This window comes from Saccostrea echinata, unplaced genomic scaffold (assembly GCF_033153115.1).
Source record: "Saccostrea echinata isolate AGI-Se365-2 ecotype Australia unplaced genomic scaffold, CSIRO_AGI_Sech_v1 ptg000009l, whole genome shotgun sequence".
Lineage (NCBI taxonomy): Eukaryota > Metazoa > Mollusca > Bivalvia > Ostreida > Ostreidae > Saccostrea > Saccostrea echinata.
In genome coordinates, this window is record NW_026889758.1 from 38,739,065 (window position 1) to 38,761,453 (window position 22,389).

At 34.5% G+C, this 22,389-nt stretch overlaps 1 long non-coding RNA gene across 2 annotated transcripts; it reads right to left on the minus strand.

Moving 5' to 3' along the window:
- Window positions 1–5,224: 5,224 nt before the first annotated feature.
- On the minus strand, window positions 5,225–20,975 carry LOC133183681 (uncharacterized). 2 transcript variants are annotated; one of them, XR_009720702.1, is made up of 5 exons: window positions 20,890–20,975; window positions 20,386–20,522; window positions 15,482–15,605; window positions 5,534–5,683; window positions 5,225–5,299 (listed from the first exon to the last, which is right to left on the minus strand). It is a non-coding gene; the product is annotated as an uncharacterized LOC133183681 (long non-coding RNA). The 2 variants fall into 2 exon arrangements; XR_009720701.1 differs by lacking the exon at window positions 5,225–5,299 and having other exon boundaries at window positions 5,412–5,683.
- Between the last annotated feature and the right edge of the window lie 1,414 nt (window positions 20,976–22,389).

Sequence of the window (22,389 nt, forward strand, 5' to 3'; positions counted from 1 at the left end):
ATGCTTTTGTAACCATTCAGAATGGTATATATTCCTAACAAAATACTGAAACATCTACAACTTCAATTCAAACATTTCAAAATGGCGAATTCTGTATTGACCTCAGTACAGTCTGCATTTCATTGGCTGATTTGACTTGTTTACTGTTCTTGCGAACTTCCTGCAAACATTCAACTTGTTGAATGTTTCCTGCAAACTTGCTGCGAACAACAGATTGGCGTTTATGTTTCTTGCAATGTTCCTGCAAACATGTTGAGTTCCTGCAAATTTGCTGCAAGCTTGCAGCAGTTGCTGCAATGTTTGCCGCAAGATCGCAGGTAGCGGCAATCATTTGCGAACAAGAAAATTTTCTTCCTGCGAACAATTTTGTTTGCTGCAAACTTGCAGCAGACTTGCAGCAAGCATAACAGTTTGGTAAGGGTGCAAAGCCTTCTTTTTCGATAAAATTCTTCCTTTTAAAAAAAAAAAAAAAAAAAAAAAAAAAACTTCCGTGGTACGTTTTGATGGTATTGCAGGCCCGTAGGAAGCAATTTCAGTTTGGGGGGGGGGGCACAGCCATACATTTTCAGTTGAGGGGGACTCTCATCTACCAAAAATTTCTTGACAAGCAAAAAAAAAAAAAAAAAAAAAAAAAAAAAAAACTCGTCAGATGTTTTTATTGAGGGGGCACAAGCCTATCTATGTTTTCTATGGTAATCTATGTATCGGCAAAATTATCGGGGGGGGGGGGGGGGCACGCCCCCCCCCCCGTGCCCCCTGGTTCCTACGGCCATGTATTGAAACTTTTTCATTGAAGAAGGTAGTCCGACATTTTATCTTCTAGGTCAGTCAAGCATGAATTCACTTCCAGCTCCGCTTCCGGCTACTACAGCTTTTACTTTTTCTCGTATCCCGATGTCTGTCAAATAAAAAGCTTTTAAAGATTAAATCTGAAGGCAACCATATCAAACCTAAGGGGATTATTGCAAACTACCCCTTTTCTGTATCTACCTTTCACTGTGATACAATTTCTGAATACGACGCTACCGGAAATATTCTTACAAGTTTGAAAGATGGGCCAAAAGGGAGCTAAAATCCATTTCGGAACAACTAAGGTCCCTACAACATTTTCAGACAAGCACTTTTTTTTTATTGTTTTAGAAAATAAAGCAGGAGGCGGCACAAGCCAAATCCTAGGCCCAAACCACGAAAATTCGTAAGCAGCAACGTCAATAGTCCCTAATTACCATGACTTTGAATAGAAAGTTTGACACTTTGTATTGATTGATTGTATGTTGTTTTTACGTCCCGTTCGAGAATTTTTCACTCATATAGAGACGTCACCATATACCGGTGAATGGTATCAAATCTAGACCTTTACTCGGCACTCAGGGCCGTTGAGCAGTGAGAGTTCCTTATCGTGCCAACGCCTACCGTGACACGGGGCCTCGATTTTTAAGGTCTCATCCGAAGGACCCGAAACTTTCACTTCAAAGTGCCGAGAGCTTGGCGTTTTTGAAAATTCCATTGCAAACCTAACCAAACTACATTCTGTGCTGGGACCCACTGACATTTCTCATGCACTAATGAACCAGAAGTCTCTCACGAGACTGTAGCTCTACTGGTTTTTACTTATAACAAAATAAGAGAATGTGGACTGGAAGCGTTGCAACAGCAATAAATAAAATAATAATCTTTGGTTAAGTCTCTTATTATAGCAAGATTTATTGCAATCAGACTTAAGCTGTAGGAGGAGTAGCCTTTTGAAAGAATTTTACAGAATTTTTTATGGCAACATCTTTCATCAAAAACTAATATACAGAATTATATATCTTAGTGTAGTCTACTTGTGTGCCAAGTAATATTGAAATCAGACTAAAACTGTAGGAGGAGTAGCATTTTGAAAGAATTTTACAGAATTTTTTTTTTATTTTTAGTAACCATGACAACACTGTTCATCAAAATCAAAAACAGATATACAAAATTATGTATCTTAGTGTAGTCTACTTGTGTGCCAACTAATATTGAATTGAAATATGAAGATAATAAAAACAGTACTCAATCTCAAAAATCCAATGAAACGATACAAATTTGGAGTAAAGCAAACACGGACCTAAAAATTTAGAGGTGGAATCAGGTGCCATTGAGGAGTGAGCATCCCCTGCCGTGTGCTCCTTGTCATAATCGGGGGAAAAAAAGAAAAAAATCCGTAGACAGTTCAGTGTATAAATAATGGCCTAACAATAAGTATGAAAAACGTCAGTCAGCATTTGACTCAATGATTGGTTGTATGTGCTGCGAAAAGATTACTTTAAACGAGACTGTTGATATCCTTGTTTCATCAACTTGTTTTTCAATAGCTTGCCTCGTTTTAGAAATTGTTCATACGTAGAGCATGCTATTGCGTATCGAATCAACTGAGAGATATAAACCCCATATGCAAGTGTTAAGGGTATATTGCTACATAAGTAAGGGAATTGACGATTGAAAAGTTGAAGTCATCACGTTTATCATAAAGCTTTGTTGTTAGGTTACCATTAACGTCTTTTTCTAGTAAAATATCTAAGTATGAAACAGATGTGTCAGAATCTGGTATCTTTTATTTCAAGCTCACTGGGATATATCGAGTCGACATATGAATGAAAGTAACTATTGTTAATTGATAAATCAGACTAAAAGTGTAGGAGGATTCATAGTGGTTTGTCTTCCGGATTGTTAAATGTAAAATAAATTTTAAAAATTACACTTTAAAAGTTGCTTCAGTAGAGATTCTGACACTTTCAGGCAAGAAAAATCAAGTTAAAAAAGTACCACACCTATATACATAAACTCTACACGGGACTAAAGCTTTTGTCGTGGGAAAAATACCCCCACCCACTTCAGCACCTATTTCTGGACTCTTAAGCATTAATTTAATTCGTTGTCACGGTTTTCTTCCCTACAGTGATGATTTTTCTAAATGTTCATGTCAGTCGTCAACACGCGTGCAATCAATAGAAAACGATTTGGCATTCCGTTTCTTGAAATCGAGCTGCGAAGAACGGAAGTTTACAAAACCGCGACGCCTGGCGGTTGATTGCATGGATACGACGCAAGGGCAGAGAATCGTTGTATTGAAAGCGCCAATATTCAAACTAATAAAAATTGCTAAAAACGTCCACAATGTCGACGACTTTCGTAGCAGATCAAACCCCGATGGTAGGTTGAAATGAATGATGGAAATACTTTCCAAGCCAAAAACGTGTTGTATATGCCAAAATTAAAGAGATCAAGTTATCTATAACACAGTAAATTATTCAGTAATAAAAAATATTGAATTATTTATATTCATACACTGAATGTGTGTAGACGAAAATCATGGGCCTTAGGACTCACCTGTTTTTATCAGAAGTACCTATATAAGTGAACTACATGTATACTAGTTAATAAATAATCTAAACTGAAGAATACACATTTTATAATTTAGCCCACCCCCACCTTTTTTGCAAACTGAGATAGACATAATATAGGCACTGAAAAATGGAGTTAGCCCCCAAACGTTTTTTGTTGGTTTAGCCGCCCCCCTCCACACACACACACACACACACACACTTACACTTTCAATTTGGTTCCAACGCCTATGTTATTTATAACATTTATATGTGGTTTATATTGATTGTACTTGTATGTTGTTTTTCGTCCCATTCGAGAATTTTTCACTCATATAGAGACGTCACCATATACCAGTGAAGGGCTTCAAATTTTGACTTTTACTCGGCACTCGGGGCCATTGAGCAGTGAAGGATCTTTATCGTGCCAACGCCTGCCGTGACAACGGACCTCGGTTTTTAAGGTCTCATACGAAGGACCCGCAACTTTCACTTCAAAGTTGCCGAGCGCATTGCGAAGGAACAGTTACTACCCATTTTTTGATCGACTTAGGTCAGTCGCGGCTGAGATTCGAACTCACGACCTCCCGATCACGGAGCGAGCGTTCTACCGACTGAGCTACCGTGAACGGTATGTGGTTTATATAGTATATAAATAAATTATTGGTTGTTCATTTCCATGAGTATCAAAATGCAAAATTAGTACATTAGATGTACTTGAGAAGCACCATGAAATGATAAAAAGGTGCCATGGAAGCCAAATTTACTTTTAACCAAATAATTAATTTGTCTCCTATATATATTCAATTCTGTAATTGAATCAAATCTGAAAAGGACACTGTAAAAAATTCACACGAAAAAAAATGACTAGTCATCAATGGTCCCGCATCCGTGTATGCATCCGTGCATGGTTGATGTTAAAGGAATGAGTACACAATAGATTGAATATAAAAAAAGAAAAACTGAAATTCAAAATTTGTGAAGTCTATGAAACAAGATTTGTAAATAATGAAATGTAATCATATTTTTTTAATGATAGTGATATTATTACTACCTGTGAATTTTTTACAGTGTCCTTGTACATGTATACTTACAAAAGGCAGTGAATAAAAAAAAATATTTCAATAATATTTTTAATTTAACTTATGAAACAATTTTAAATTTAAAATTTTGCTTTAATGAAATTTATATTTGAAAATCAAAAAAAGTATAGAACATCCTTCAGTGAATGCAAGTTTTACCTATATATCATTGCTTGGATTCCTCCATACATTGCACATTAAAGAAGTCTTATTCCATGGTATATAGTTGTAAGCAGTAAGAGTGATCTGCTCTTAGATATAAAATAAATTAATATCTTATGTTTATTACTCGATTTGTAATCAATTAAAGCAATCTGAACATTTCATTTTGACCTAGATGAATTAAGGGAACACTTTCTTTGCATATACTTCTCCAATTGAAGTGAGAAACAGTTGGGGGGGGGGGGGGGGTAAATGTATGGCAGGTATCATATGTTGAAAATTAAATAGATAAGCTCCATATTTACATCTTCATATTATTTCCTCAGAGTCCAAAAAAATATTGAGGGTCCTTTAACTTCAAACCATAAAAATCAACTGCAGACAGACATGTTAGTTAATCTTAATGTGACATATAGGATTAGGCTCTAAGATTTTCCACAGCAGGCAAAATAATATATATCAAGGGAGCCGATGCAGTTTTTTTGATTTTTTTAAAAACATCTTTACATCTTCTTCTACCATAACTGTACAGTGTATGCATTTAAAATTATAATATATATGTACAATTACTGTCTCTTAGGATGACTGAAAATGTGGAACCAAATATAAATGGAGAGATCCAACTTTCTGAAATTCACCACAAGCTTGAAAGTAAATTTTCTTCGAACCACATAGGTGGTATAATTGAAAGGCTTTATCCAAACACATCTAAAAAAAAAGTCAGAAACAAGTTTAATTGGACAAAAACAACAGTTTTATACAAAGTAATTTCATTTAAATCAATATCAAGAAACTTAGAAGAGAAACAATTGACACATTTTTCGACATTCAAAATCATGGTGGAGATGATGTTTTTAAAATTAAAGAAACTGAAAAAGAAATTACAATAGGATATGTCAATGGACACTGCATCAATGGGAACCGTTTATTAAGTGAAATTACTTTTTCTTGGGACAAGAGTTACGAAATTAACCTATGTGGAAAAATTATCGATATTGGAAGGCTTCATATATCTCAGAATTTTTCTTTAAGTGAGGAGTGTTCGTAATACATTTGATGTCTTGAAAACTTTACGACTGTATCCTGGAATTCCTGAAAAACAAATTAAAGATTTAACCACACTTGACACAAATTTTAATATCAAAAAGAATATAGGTCATTTTCTAATGATGAGAATTCAGGCTCTGTTTTCTATAGAATTAAGTCATGTCAGCAGTGTGTAACATTCTTATCCAAGGTGCCCCACTGTGAGAGGTGCAGAAAATTAATTCAGGGAAACACAGATGAATAATGCCTCTGGTAAAGAAATTAATGCCGATAATGATACAGACACAGTGGAGCTAGATGAAAGAGATGACATGAGAACTATTTTGAATAGAGTTTTACCCAATAGCCCAGAAAAGGCAAAGACATTTCTGTTATCACAGAGTGTTAATCTAAAATCAACACCACAAGCATGAAGGTGGAAACCTGAAATAATAAGACTTTGTCTTACATTGTATTGTCGGTCACCAAAATCCTATGTTGATATGTGGAACAGTGGATTCTTGTGCCTCCCATCAAGATATATACAAGCTAATTCAGAGAATTTGTGTCCCCCACTTAGGGAAAAAAGAAGAGCATGCGCAGTTCGGGGGGGGGGGTGTCCGACCCCCCCCCCCTGGATTTGTAGAATTATTAAATGTATACATGTATATTAAAGCAAATAAAAAAATACCAATATGGATATAAAGATTTGATTGCTTATTCTTTAATATGTGTATAGATGATTCTTTTTATATAGAATATTGATCACACAGTAATAATGATTTTATGAGTTTGTACAAGCCGGACGTCATAACTTTTTCATTTCACATGCTGAATACTATCATTTAGTAAATCAAAAAAAAAAAGGATCGTCTGGGATTTGAACCCGTTACCTCTCACATGCTAAGCGAGAGTCATACCCCTAGACCACGGAGGCACTTGATTATATAACAAATTAAATGCAAATATAAGGTCACATATAATGTTTATATTCACCTTCGATATTGTCAAAATTTTACACAATACATGGTGTCTAATTTAGCCTTTACTAAACAGTTCTAATAGATGTATTAAGAATATAAAGTCCGCCAACAACCTGTATTATACGTAATAACGCTCCACATGCCCTGTGCTAAAAATAGTGCCAAGCGACTTTTAATACAAGAAATAATAATAATAATAAACTAGAAACTCATTGCGAGCAATGAGAGGTCTTCCGTCCGATTCTGAAAATAAAAAAAGAAAATTCAAGCTGAAAAAGAGATAAAAGAAATTCAGACACTCTGGAAATTTAACCCTGGTCGTCAGCGTGAAAATCCAACTTGCTAACATTAACCATTCATTTTTTACATCACTTCCGGTCACGACCGGAAGTAACGGCGATACAAGATTTTCTCACGATTCATATAACTGATGACTGACCATCAGTCCTGAAAGTTTTAGACTTCAGTCGTTTACTGTTGCCGAGCAATATTGTGGGATCAAATTCTAATTTTGAGGACAGGTAAACACGAGACCGGAAGTGAATTTTATAAAAAAATCTTTGACTTTTCTCTAGACATTTGCAATATATACAACATACATAAAGTCATTTCAAGTACTTTATCGATGAACAATATTTATGAGAAAGTTAAATATCAAAGCAAAGTAGTTTATCTCCTAAAACCGGAAGTTGACGGTTTTGTTTCCGGTGGAATCTAACATATTTCAAAAAAGCGAAAGAGATGCAATAAATGATGCAAGCATTAATTTAAAAAAGAAAAGTTAATTTTTTTTTTAGATTTCTTTGATCACTTACTGTGACAAGCGGAAGTGACAACTGACGCGTTTAACCCAGATGGTTTTGCCTACTCTTCAAGGTCTATTACTCATAAAAGTTTGGTGTTTTAATCTTTTACCTGGTTTTGAGATCTCGCTCAGACTTCACATTTTGAGGACAGGAAAACATGCGACCGGAAGTGAATTTTTGAAAGATATTTACGATTACTCTAGACATTTGCAGTCTGAATAACATATTTAAAATTCATTTCAAAAATTTTTTCTAGAAAAAATATTGATGGAAAAGTAAAATACTCAAATTATGTAGTTTTCTCTTATAACCGGAAGTTGTCGCTTTTGTTTCCGGTGAGACCAACATCTTTCGAATCTGCGAAAAAGATGCAATAAAGTGATGCAATTTTTAATTAAAAAAAGAAAAGTTAAAATTTTCGATTTCTTTGATCACTTCCTGTGACGACCGGAAGTGACGGCTGACGCTCTGAACCCAAATGGTTTTGCCTACATCTTAAGGTCTGTTGCTCATATAAGTTTGGTGTCTTAATCTCTCACCGTTTCCGAGATCTTGCTCAGAGAACTTCTCATTTTGAGGACAGGAAAACACGCGACCGGAAGTGAATTTTACAAAGATATTTGACGTTACTCTAGATTTATGCAGTTTGAATAACATATTTAAAATTCATTTCAAATACTTTATCTACAAAGGATATTAATGGGAAAGAAAAATACTAAAATTATGTAGTTTTTCTCTTATAACCGGAAGTTGACGTTTTTGTTTCCGGTGGGACCAACATATTTCGAAACTACAAAAGAGATGCAATAATGTGATGTAAGTATTGATTTAAAAAAAGAAAGTTGAAATTTTATTTCTTTGATCACTTCCGTAAACGACCGGAAGTGCCGACGACGAACGAAAATGTGATTCCACAAATTTAAAAGTCACGTTCTATGCTCTCCAATAAGTCTCCAGGTCATATCTTTAGTCATTCTTGAGAACATTCGCGGACAAAATTTCAATTTAAAATCAGGAAATTGCCCGTAACTTGGAACCAAAATGGAATTTTCCAAATTCTCCTTGTGATGAAACAAGTTCATACAATGACTAATTTTTCCTGAAAGTTTCACGAAAAACCACAGAATTGTTTTCGAGAAAACGCCTGCACAAAATTTGGTCAAAAATAATAATAATAATAATAATAATAATAATAACTAGATGCGATCTCGTTGCGAGCAACGAGTGGGTCTTCCGTCCGATTTTTGATAAGATAAGAATTTGACTGAGATTTTCGTTCAAATATAATGATATAAATAAATTGTTAAGACGAACAAGTTTGCTTTAGTAATGTTTAACAAAATATTGATCATTAAAGGGTTATAGATTAAAGACTTTCGGCCCTCCTTGGCCCCTAATGTGAGAGGTCAGCCCCTTTTTCTTGATATCATCTTAAAGCTCTCATGATTTTGAACACTTTTTGTTTAAGAACTATTCAGAAATTCTTTTTGTTTTTCGGGATATATGCAAAAGAAATATTTAGAGCCGGCCCTTCAAGTCCTAAATGGGTACGTCTAGCAAAAAATGAAAGAGTGCATATTGTTCAGAATATTATTTTGAACGTCTTTTCTTCAATACTGTTTATCAAAATATTCTTCCTTTTCGAGATATATACAAAGACTGTGCAATCAGGCCCCTAAAGACCCCTTATTGCGTAACATATGATATCAACATCATGTTATTTAAACAGAGTGTGAAGATGAACTATTTCGGTTCAATAATATATTACAAAATATTGATCATTAAAGAGTTATTGATTGTATTCTTTCGGTCCCACTCAGCCCCTAATTTAAGGGGTCAGACCCTTTTCCTTGATATCACCTTAAAGCTCTCATGATTTTGAACTTTTTTTGTTCAACAATTATTCAAAAATTCTTTTTCGTTTCTGAGATGTATGCGTAGGATATATTTAGGGGCCGGCCCATCAACTCCTTAATGGGGACGTTTAGCAAAAATTAAAAGGTTGCATATTGTTTAGAACATTATTTTGAACATCTTTTGTTCAATATTGCTTATCAAATTATTTCCCACTTTGGAGATATAAAGCGTCGAAGATTAAGCATTCTGGCCCCTTATGGCCCCTCATTATGTAACATATGATGTGAATATCATAATATATAGTTGTACATTGTTGAGATAAACATTTTTGCTTCAGTAATGCATTACAAAATATTGATCGTTAAAGAGTTTTTGTTCAAAGACTTTCGGCCCCTCTCAGCCCCTATTTTGAGGGGTCAGCCCCCATTTCTTCATATCACTTTAAAGCTCTCATAATTTTGAACACTTTTTGTTCAACAACTAGTCAGAAATTCTTTTTCGTTTCTGAGATATTTGCAAAAGAAGTATTTAAGTGCCTGCCCTTCAACGCCTTAATGGGGACGTTTAGCAAAAAATGAAAGGTTGCATATTGTTTGGCACATTATTTTAAACATCTTTTGTTCAATATTGCTTATCAAAATATTTCCCACTTTCAAGATATAAAGCGTCAAAGATTTAGCATTTTGGCCCCTTATGGCCCCTAATTATGTAACATATGAGATAAATATCATAATATATAGTTGTAGTTTGTTTAGATAAACATTTTTGCTTTAGTAATGTATAACAAAATATTGATCGTTAAAGAGTTATAGTTTTAAGACTTTTGGCCCTTCTTGGCCCCTAATGTGATGAGTCAGCCCTTTTCTCTTGATGTCATATAAAAGATTCAGTAATTTTACACATTTTCTATTCAACATGTTTTCAGAAAATATTCATAGTTTTGAAGATATGTTAAAAAATTTCTCAAAAATTCACTCCTGATTCATGTCCTAAATTTCGACCCCTACCGAGCTTCCATACTAGGCACTTCCAGAAAATTTGAAAACTGAGGTGCACAACTAGAACATGTCCTCTATTATCACTGAAAATTTCAGCACTCTAGCTTTTGTCGTTTTTGCGTTTTTGTGTAGACAAAATGGTCACTAAAATTTCAATTAAAGGGCGATAACTTCCGACCGGAAGTGATTTATCAAAAACGGAAATGCCGGAATTAACTTCAGATAAGGACCCATCAACCCTGAAAATTTGAAATAAATCTGAAGACGGAAGACCCTAATAATAAAAGTGAAAAAGAAACATAAGAATAATAGAAGGGTCTTCCGCTGAAGACGGAAGACCCTAATAAGAGAATGGCGTGTAAGGTTCACGTCAAAACATGGCTGACGCAAAACAATTCCTGAATTTTCCCCTTCAGTTCGAGCATTTCTGTATTGGATAGGGTGATGTTTGTTTATGAGATGATTAACTATGTGTAAACTTTCTTAGTTTAGCGGAATCATGAACATTTTCGGCGTGATGAATAATTTGTTTACAGTAGTGATGAGGCTTTCGCGCACCTGCAGGAGCGGATCCAAGGATTTACGAATTTAATAAAAACAACGGAAATGAAGTTCTAATACTTATATATATATATATATTATTTAATGAAATTATTAATATGCAAGTAATAGATATACAATAAAATGCTAAGGAATGCAGCTGACAATCGCTACTTTCTAAAGATAAATTAATTCTAAATAAAATAATTATAAATTCTTAAGATGAATCAGAAGAAGAATGAATGGTAGCAAAATATCAAATCACATCAGGGGAACTGAATTTTATTAATGACACTCTTAAGAAGTTCCTTATAAGTTGTATATTTTATATCTACCTATTCCACCTGGCTGCTTCGAGTGGGGGGGGGGGGGGGGTCTTGAACATAAACATGTAAATTACCATTATTTTGTAGAAAGAATTAAGCCTTATCACTTTGAAAACTTCAAGAAGAGTTGCTTGTGATATGAAGGTCAAGGTCATTTTATTTATAATCCAAAACATAAAAGCGACATTTGCATTCATTACAATAAAAGAGAAGGGGGGGGGGGGGGTCTGTAAAGATGACAATGTCTTCTACAGTTGACAAAATAAAAGAGGGGTGAATAAAATGCGCACACATGATATATATCATATTCAACCATTTTTATTTAATATAAACTTGTTTCCATGGCAACAGGAAGATTTTTCTGGCCTATCTCAGTCACCAGAGAAGTGTTACCTCTACACTTCATCCTAAGAGAATGAGCCCGGAGCAGTCCCCGTAAACTATATATACGACAAAAAAAAAATCAATATTTTGTAGTGTTTAAGAAACGTTGGTCCTACGTTTTCAGAAATTCTAAGATATTTAAAGATATTTAATTCCTTCTTAATCAAATCAAGAAACTGGCAATACGTAAAATCTTCAAAGAGGGGCCTTTACATACCCTGTGAATATTATAGAAAAAAGAAGTTAGAAAGACGAAGAAATTGAAAAAATCGACTTTTAAATCCACTTTCTGTGACGACCGGAAGTATTGACGACGGAAAAAATGTTCATGGTGACATCTACACGTCATTATCTATGATATTTGACAGAGTTAACTTTCATATCTTAAGCTGTTCTGGAGAAATGGAGCGGACAAAGTTCTTTACAAAATTTCGTCTATACAATAATATTAAGAATACTAGAAACTCATTACTAGTAATGAGAAGGTCTTCCGTTATACTACTTCCTGTTTGCATCAACATGTCTTTTCCAACATCGGTATTAGCCTAAAACTGATGTAGAAACAAAATAATTTAAAAAATACTTTTTTGCTTCGTTTCCTGTCACGACCGGAGGTATTGACGACACACGATTTTTACACAATGCAAATGAACTGATGACTGAGTATAAGTCCTGAAAGTTTTAGACTTCAGTCTTTTACTGTTGCCGAACAGTTGTGAGAACAAATTCTAATTTTGAGGACAGGAAAACACACGACCGGAAGTGAACTGAATAAAAATCTCTGAATTTTCTCTTGACTTTTGCAGTATATGTAAAAAAAAAACATTTCAAATACTTATCTATAAGTAATATTTATGCGAAAGTTGAACCACGAAATAACGTCGTTTATCTCTTAAAACCGGAAGTTTGAAGTTTTTGTTTCCGTAGGAATCTAACATATTTCAAAACAGCGAAAGGGAAGCAATAAAGTGATGAAAGTTTTAATTTTAAAAAGAAAATTTTCGATTTCTTCGATCACTTCCTGTGATGACCGGAAGTGACGGCTGACGCTTTTAAACCTATGTGTTTTGCCTTCTCACCAACGTTTAATACTCCTATAAGTTTGGTGTCTTACTTTCATGCCGTTTCCGAGATCTCGCTGAAATAACTTTTCATTTTGAGGACAAGAAAACACGCGACCGGAAGTGAATTTTACTAAGATATTTTCAGTCACTATAGACATCTGCAGTCTCAATAACATATATAAAATTCATTTAAAGAACTCTATCTATAAGCGATATGTTGGGGAAAATTCAAAAACCCTTTTATGTAGTTTTTCTCTTATAACCGGAAGTTGTCGTTTTTGTTTCCGGTGGGACCAACACATATCGTAACTGTGAAAAAGATACAATTACATGATGCAAGTCTTATTCCAAAAGAGAAAAGTTGAAATTTTTGATTTGTTTGATCACTTCCTGTGACGACCGGAAGTGACGGCTGACGCTCTTAACCCAAATGGTTTTGTCTACTCCTCAAGGTCTAATACTCCTATAAGTTTGGTGTCTAAATGTCTTACAGTTTCTGAGATATCACTCGGACAAGTTCTCATTTTGCGGACATTTATACGCGCGACCGGAAGTGAATTTTACAAAGATATTTGACGTTACTCTAGACATTTGCAGTTTTGATAACATATTCAAAAATCAGTTCATATACGTTATCTATAAAAAATATTTATGGGAAAGTAAAATACTCAAATTATGCAGTATTTCGCTTATAGCCGGAAGTTGACGTTTTTGTTTCCGGTGGGACCAACATATTTCGAATCTACAAATAAGATGCAACAATGTGATGAAAGAAAAAAATCAAAAAAAAAAAGTTTAAAATTTCGACCTCTTTGATCACTTCCTGTGACGAGCGGAAGTGACGGCTGACGCTCTTAACCCAAATGGTTTTGCCTACTCCTCAAGATCTATTAACCATGTAAGTTTGGTGTCTTAATCTCTTACCGTTTCTGAGATATGACTGGGACAAAATATTTTTGAAAAAAACGGAAATCGGACATATCTGACGACCGGAAGTGAATTTTGAAAAAATGAAAAAAACGCCCAGGCGTATTTTTATTTTCTATCATCCCTGAAAATTTCAAGAAAATCCGTCCAGACATCTCTGAGAAATCGCCCCGAAAAGAAAAGGGGAAAAAAAATAATAATAAAGAAGAAACAGTAGAATCACTATAAGGTCTTCCGTCTGAAACGGAAGACCTTAATAATAATAAGAAACAGTAGAATCACTATAAGGTCTTCCGTGAAAACGGAAGACCTTAACAAGCTAATTCAGAGAATTTGTGTCCCCCGCTTTGGGAAAAAGACGAGCATGCGCATTTCGGGGGGGGGGGGGTGAGGTCGGACCCCCCCCCCCTGGATTTGTAGAATAATTAAATGTATACATGTATATTGAAGCAAATAAAAAATGCCAATATGGATATAAAGATTTGATTGCTTATTCTTTAATATGTGTATAGAAGGTTCTTTTTATATAGAATATTTATCACACTGTGATAATGATTTTATGAGTTTGTACAAGCCAGACGTCATAACCTTTTCATTTCACATGCTGAATACTATCATTTAGTAAATCCACAAATAAAAAAAATTCCAAAAAAAAGGATCGACCGGGATTTTAACCCGGGTCGCTCCCTTGCTAAGCCAGCATCATACCCCTAGACCACGGAGGCATTATTCTACAGCAAATTAAATGCAAACAGTAGGTCACATATAATGTTTATATTCACGTTCGATATTGTCAAAATTTTAATCAATACATGGTGTCTAATTTAGCCTTTACTAAACAGTTCTAAAAGATGTAATAAGAATATAAAGTCCGCCGTCAACCTGTACTATACGTAATAACTCTCCACATGCCCCTGTGCTAAAAATAGTGCCAAGCGACTTTTAATACAATAAATAATCAAAAAAAAAAAAAAAAAAAAAAAAAAAACGGGGCGGGACACTTTGAGAGGGGCGAGAGAGGCCCTATGGAGTTATGGTATAAAATTTCATTGCAACGCTTCTTGAGATACCGCCCGGAAACGAAATTGTTACACACATACGGAATGTATGAATTTACAACCTTGAACTTTGACCTTTTGACCTCAAAATCAATAGGGGTCTTCCTTAGGCCACAGGAAGTTGTTATGTAAAATTTCATTGCAAAAGCTCGAAGAATTCTCGAGATATCGCGCGGAAACGAAAGTGTTACACACAGAAGGATTGTGTAAATTTACGACCTTGAACTTTGACCTTTTGACCTCAAAATCAATAGGGATCTTCCTTAGGCCATAGGAAGATGCTGTGCAAAATTTCATTGCGAAAGCTCAAAGGGTTCCCGAGGTATCGCGCGGAAACGAAAGCGTTACAGACAGAAATATAGACGGACGGACAGACAGACCCAAATTAATATCCCCCACTTTCAGTGAAAGCGGGGGAAAAAAACGGGGCGGGACACTTTGAGAGGGGTGAGAGAGGCCCTAGGGAGTTATGGTATAAGATTTCATTGCAAAAGCTCAAAAGCTTATTGAGATATCGCCTGGAAACGAAAGTGCTACACACAGAAGGATTGTGTAAATTTACGACCTTGAACTTTCTTTTGACCCCAAAATCAATAGGGGTCTTCCTTAGGCCACAGGGAGTTATGTAAAATTTCATTGCAATAGATCAAAGGATTCTCGAAATATCGCGCGGAAACGAAAGTGTTAAAACAGACAGAATTTATGACCTTGACCTTTTGACCTCAAAATCAATAGGGTTCTTTTTAGGCCATAGGGAGTTGCTATGCAAATTTCATTGCGAAAGCTCAAAGGGTGCACGAGATATCGCGGGGAAACAAAAGTGTTACAGACAGACAGAAATACAGACGGACGGACGGACAGACAGACCCAAATTAATATCCCCCACTTTCAGTGAAAGCGGGGGACAAAAAACAAGCTTACCCAACAAGCTGGTATCCAGAAGCATGCCTTAGAATGGATAAGGAATGAAGCATCTGTCCAAAATCTCTCCACAGAGGGTCATGAAGGAGGCCTCATCATAGATGAAATGGCTATTCAAGAGGACCTGGCAATTAAGAAAAAGGGGATCATTTTCAACTTGTTGGTTTTGTGGATGGAAATTATGAAAGTTTTGCTATGCAAAAAATAATGAAGTGCAGTTGGCAAATCAGGTGCTACAGTTAGTTTTTTTTTAGGCAGCAGTGGGTTTCGTTTTCCATTTGCTCATTTCCCCACAAAACTACGGAAGCCCAATAGTGCAAACAAAATTATTAAATAAAGAAAACGAAATTATTAAATAAAAAACGAAATTATTAAATAAAGAAAACGAAATTATTAAATAAAGAAAACGAAATTATTAAATAAAAAACTAACGAAATTATTAAATAAAGAAAACGAAATTATTAAATAAAGGAAACGAAATTATTTAATAAAAAAAACAAACGAAATTATTAAATAAAGAAAAACGAAATTAAATTTAAACAAGAGGCCCAAGGGCCTTAACGGTCACCTGAGTATAATACAACAATTTAAAGGATGCAAAGAGTATAAAATGAACTGAAAGGTGAAGCTTTGTTGCCCAAAAGCAAGCTTAAGAAAAATAGGATGATCAGGATCAACAAAATAATTAGTCTTAATATTCATTAACAGTTCATAAATTAGGTTCTAACCTGTTTCCCATTTATCACTATACAGTACATTAAGAAATTATCAATGCTTCTGTATTATTTTTAATCTCTTGTTGAAATCTCTTACATTGGCCTCTCTTGGTCTTTGATGAACATATAATAAGACAAGTTATTTTTGTATCACTTTTATTTATCTACCACTTACAAGTCTACCTGATCATTACAACTATGAAAGTACTTTTTCTATTGTATAATAAAAATTCTTGCATAATTCTCTTATTCTATTTACCTTTCAGGTACATTATTTACAGTGATTAATTATCAAAAGTAAATGGCAAAGGGGAATAACTCCTCTCAGTAGAATACAAATTAATAGAGCCCTGGCCAGGACCAGAACATTTGACTAAATGGTCCAGATGTTCAAAAATCTGGTAAAAATACCCTTCCTTATAAAAACTTTTACTCTGTTTGCCTCAGATATGCCCAAGTGCAGAGAAGATTTTTAAAGAAATAATGCATTTTTACTAAAGATTCACTATATTATCAATAGAGCCCCCCCCCCCCCATTCCCCAAATGAGAAACACCAGAGCCTCTGACCCTGTGCGGGACCATAAGTTTGCTCATCATAACTTATCACTTTGTTTATCTGCTTAACACTAAGGAACAAACAGGGATATTTAATAGAATTGATGCATTTTCACTATATTATCAAGAGTCCCACCCTTACACCAGCAAATCTGACCCAGGGGTCATGAAATTCACTTCTCTGGAAGAAGCACTCCTGCTCATCATATCTATACACTTAGCTTCTTTGCTTTTTAACCAGAAGCAGAAAAGAATATTTTCAAAGAAATTTTGCTTTTTCACTTTATAATCAATAGAAGCCCCCCCCCCCACCACCAGAACCCTTGAACGTGGGGTCATGAATTTCACAATTTTGGAAGAGGCATCCTTGTTTATCATATCTATGTATTTAATTTGTTTAAATAATACCCTGGAGTAGAGAAGATTTTCAAAGAAATAATGCACTTTCACTATATGATCTATATAGCCCAGCCCTAGCACCAGAACCCCTGACCCTTGGGCCATGAATTTCACAATTTTGGTAGAGTCACCCTTACTTATCATAACTATGTATTTAATTTGTTTCAATAATACCCAGGAGTAGAGAAGAAGATTTTCAAAGAAATAATGCACTTTCACTATATGATCTATATAGCCCCACCCTAGCACCAGAACCCCAGACCCTGGGGCCATGAATTTCACAATTTTGGTAGAGGGCTCAATGCTTATTACAATCATGCCAACAGTTTGACTGCTTGATGTCCAGTAGTAAAGAAGAAGATTTTTAGAGATTGCATTAATTTTGATGGTTTTGGCCCCACCCCTCAGGCCTCTGGGGGGCAGGGGCCACAAATTTCACAATTTTTGTTCTCCTTCACCCATAGATGCTACATGCCAAAATTAGTTGAAATTGGTTCACTGGTTCCAGAGAAGAAGCTGAAAATGTTCAAAAGTTTACGACCGACGGACGACGCACGTCGCCGGACGAAAAGAGATAGCAATAGGTCACCTGAGTAACTCAGGTGACCTAAAAATGAAACTAAAATACGGAATTAATTTATAGATGTGCATGGTAAGGGCCTGAACCCATGAATTATTCCATAAAGCGCACGTGTTATAAAGCATCATTTAGTAATTCTATAGACCTGATTTTGTTTCAACATTAAAACAAGTGTGGGGGAAATGAAAAATAAAAAAAAACTTAGATAAATGTCAAATTGACAAACGTAGAAAAATATTATGTGCCCACAGCCTATAATTCGCATTTTTGAAGTGAATGATTCATAACTTTTCAAATTTGATGCTGTGTCGCATCCCCACAACGTCAAAGTTTGAGCCTTTAAGCCTGGATGTAGCGAGCGAGGATGGCTGTTTCTGCTTATTAATGACATTCCAAAAGAGCTCATGAATCCTGAAAGGATTCCAAAAGAGCTCATGAATCGCTGAAAGGTCAAGGCCTTGCGCATCGTATTGCTGAATTCCCCCCGAACTAAACCTAGCGCCCTATCTGTGTATCCATAAATCTTAGGTTGTTGAAACAATAAAGAGAATGATTTGAATACTTTGTGGGATTTGTTATGCAAGTGTGTGCATTGTTTGTTCACAACTATCACTTATGACTTATAAATACAGATTGAGAATTTGTCATTTGCATCACTTCTAATTATGCTTTGATAAAATGACCAAGAAATTAGCTTGATTTTAATAAAGTTAGCAATCATTAAAATCTACTCATTGTAACCACTTTGACTTGTTTAATTTTTGACTTGCTCTCTTTAAAAACAGTTTTTTTAATAATGTCAAACAAACCGCAAAATCCGATCGGTAACGTATCATTTTACAACATTTTTGTACTGTGCGATAATTGAAAATGATGTATAGCCATGGGAATTTCCTAAATGTTATAAAGTTCAGCAGTTGTAAACAACGGAATCTTAACAGACATGTATATCTGGAATATTTGTGCAATTCATTAGCATAATCTCTTTGATGTTTCATGTCCAGATTCAGTGTACGCTGATAATTAGACCTTCTGAGCTGAGGGTTTAAGAAAGCTAATGTTAACGTTAAGGCCTATTTACACGGTCTGACTTTTAAGATGTGATTTCACATCTAACTTCAGTGTTTCATTTACATTGTATGATTTGTCAGATATGTAGTTCATTAATATTTCCCTCCAAATTTCTTATTGTTTACAATTTAACAATAGATAACGGCAGTTACATACTACCTTTCCTATTCCTAATGATAGCAGCTATGTACTATTTGAACACAGAAGAACATGGGCAAGACTTTGGTTAGGACATGGTGCATATTATGCAATAAGTAAATGAATTGGCTACGAAAGACCTACATGATTTCATTTTTCAGACAAATTTACTTCTAAGTATAATTTGTAAACAACTGGTTTGTTCAGTTTAACTTTCCTGCCATTATCAATTCAAGTACATGGAATGAAAAATTCCCCCAAGATTTGGCCATGTAATATATCACATTTATCTTAAAAATTAATCTGGAGCAAAAGTTCGGGAAAAATCCACGTGTTAATTGTACCTAATTCAGATCAACCTTTCTGACCTTGCTCATGATTAGTTGAAACCATCTGACTTGCCAGACAGAATAGAGCATGTTTCTATTCCATCTGACTTCATATATGGCTTATGATTTTCCTATTTACACAGTATGATTTTTGTAAGATGTGGCGAGTCACATCTTACAAATCATACCGTGTAAATAGGCCTTTAACTTTTGTCATCGAATTACTGGCCAATTCATCAGACTGGTCAAAGTTCACATTAATCATGTTAATGTAAGAACATAGATCTAAGCATATTGGATAACCAAAGGTACAATTCTCCCTTATTCATGTATTGTGATTGTCTACTCCAACTGGTTATGTTATCGATACGGGAATAGCTGAGTGTAAATGCAAATATCACACTTGTTTTGATGTCGAAACAAAATCAGGTCATAGAATGGAATGATTCATGTGTTCAGGCCCTTACCATGCACATCTATAAATTCCGTATTTTAGTTTCAGTTTTTTATAGTAATTTCGTTTTCTTTATTTAATAATTTCGTTTTCTTTATTTAATAATTTCGTTTTTCTTTATTTAATAATTTCGTTTTCTTTATTTAATAATTTCGTCTGTTTTTTATTTAATAATTTCGTTTTTCTTTATTTAATAATTTCGTTTTTCTTTATTTAATAATTTCGTTTTCTTTATTTAATAATTTCGTTTGCACTATTGGGCTTCCGTACAAAACAAATCTCAGCATCTGAATTGTACATTATTTTTGGAAAGCTGTGAAAATGTTAGCATTGTATGGTTTTGTAGTTCGTTATGTTAGCATGAATGGTGCATAGACCAATCGAGATTTCATGAAAATGCTACTACTTGATCAGAAGACTGACACTTTAAAAACCATGTTAGTAACAAACATATTCAGACCACCATTACCAAAAATCTCTATAATAATGGATTATAACTTGTAAAAGTGGTTTGAGATCTGCACATAAAAAGAAATTGACTCACCTCACAGATCTTCACTCATTTTATGGGATCATTGGGTGCAAGCATTTAACTATATGATGTGTCTGAAAACCCCAATCCAATTCACCGAAAATTAGCACATGAACATTATTTCCTTACCTCGGAGTCTAAAATGAAGAACCATTTGGCCGAGGAAGTCTTGGATAAGGATATGTTACATATGAGGATTTGTTATAAAAAAAAAGTCCTTGTCTGATGCCTCAAAGTCTGCTGAATTAAAAGGCACCATTAAACTTCTACAAAACACATCAGTATTGGTTAATATTTTTAGAGACAGTAGACCACTAAAATACTATGAAGATGCTCGACTAAAACAGAATAGAGATGTCCTCTCATGGTTTCAAAGTTGGGAAACTGAAAACAAAAGTAATGATGAAATTAAAGAGAAAGAAAAATCCTTGCTTTCATTTCAATGTAGGGAAGATATTGCATCATTGTTGATTGGTTTTGATGAGTTCTGCAGAGAAAAACTGAAAGTGAGCGGGGGATCTATCATACCTAACAGAATCAACAGTGATGTGATTGAAAATGTTTTTTCACAACAAAGAGGGTTACATAATGAAAGCAACAGTAATCCTACATACCAACAGTAATCCTACATACCAACATTACTGTAGCAGCATGAACTCTATCATTCTTGGAGAAACTCAAGGAAAAGTAATAAGTCAGCTGGTAGTGGTTGTGAACCATTTCAAAAGGAAAAGTAACTCATCGCCAAAAAAAACAGTTACACTGCGTAAAATGTAAGTACATGTATGTAATAGGGGTGGGACGATATACCGATACACCGATACATACCGATATTTTCTTCTAAGATACGGTTTACGATACATGCATTGAAATATCGGTACGAAACGATACACGAACGACCTATCAAAAAATTGAAAATGAAAGTAGTTGTTCTTGGAAAATGGCGGCTTGTACGAAACGAAGAGATGATGTTGATATTGAAAACACGCTTTAGAACAAATATGTCGTAGATAAGGGGTAAAACATTTTTCACTTTGAAGCATATGCGGAAGATGGGACAAGAAAAGTTCAGTACGTAAAGTGTTATATACAGAAAGTATCGTTTCCACAACAGTTGATATTATAAATTGTTGGTCCATCTGGCAGTAACAGCTCATAACAAAGAATGGATTCTCTAATTTCATTAAAAAGAATTTGAAATTTTAAATCAAATTGTTGATTAATTTTTTTTTGTGAACTCAACTTGATTAGAGACTTTCAGCAATTAATAATAATTAATGTACATGTGATGATTTTTATAAAATGAATTTTTAGTCAGTGTTCCTGATGAACTGCACAACTATTTGAAAACTTGTTTAAAGATATTTGGCAATATGTAAATGTAATATTATATTTGTAAATTTTTTAGTCAATGAAATTTATGAACTTCAAGTATTAATTTCAAAACATATATGATTTGATATAGAATAACTTAAATTCATATTTGTTATTGTCAAGAAGACAAAAATGAAATAAAATACTGAGTTTTTTAAATAGTTTTACAATTTATAATAATATCGAGATACGTATCGTATCGTGTTACATGTATCGAGATACGTATCGTATCGCAAGATCTGTGTATCGTCCCACCCCTAGTATGTAACTCTTATAACATGCACAATACACAAAAATAACACATACATAAACATACCTATAAACACAGTGGACAGCTGTACTTGTGAGTTAACAAGTGAAGATAGCAAGTACACCAGACAGATGTATAGACTACGAGGTAAGGAAGAAATGTTCATGTGTTAATTTTCGGTGAATTGGATTGGGGTTTTCAGACACATCCCTGTTAAATGCTTGCACCCAATGATCCCATAAAATGAGTGAAGATCTGTGAGGTGAGTCAATTTCCTTTTATGTGCAGATCTCAAACCACTTTTACAACAGTTATAGTCCATTATTATAGAGATTTTTGATAATGGTGGTCTGAATATGTTTGTTACTAACATGGTTTTTTAAAGTGTCAGTCTTCTTATCGATTGGTCTATGCACCATCCATGCTAACATAACGAACTACAAAACCATACAATGCTAACATTTTCACAGCTTTCCAGAAAATGATGTACAATTCAGATGCTGAGATTT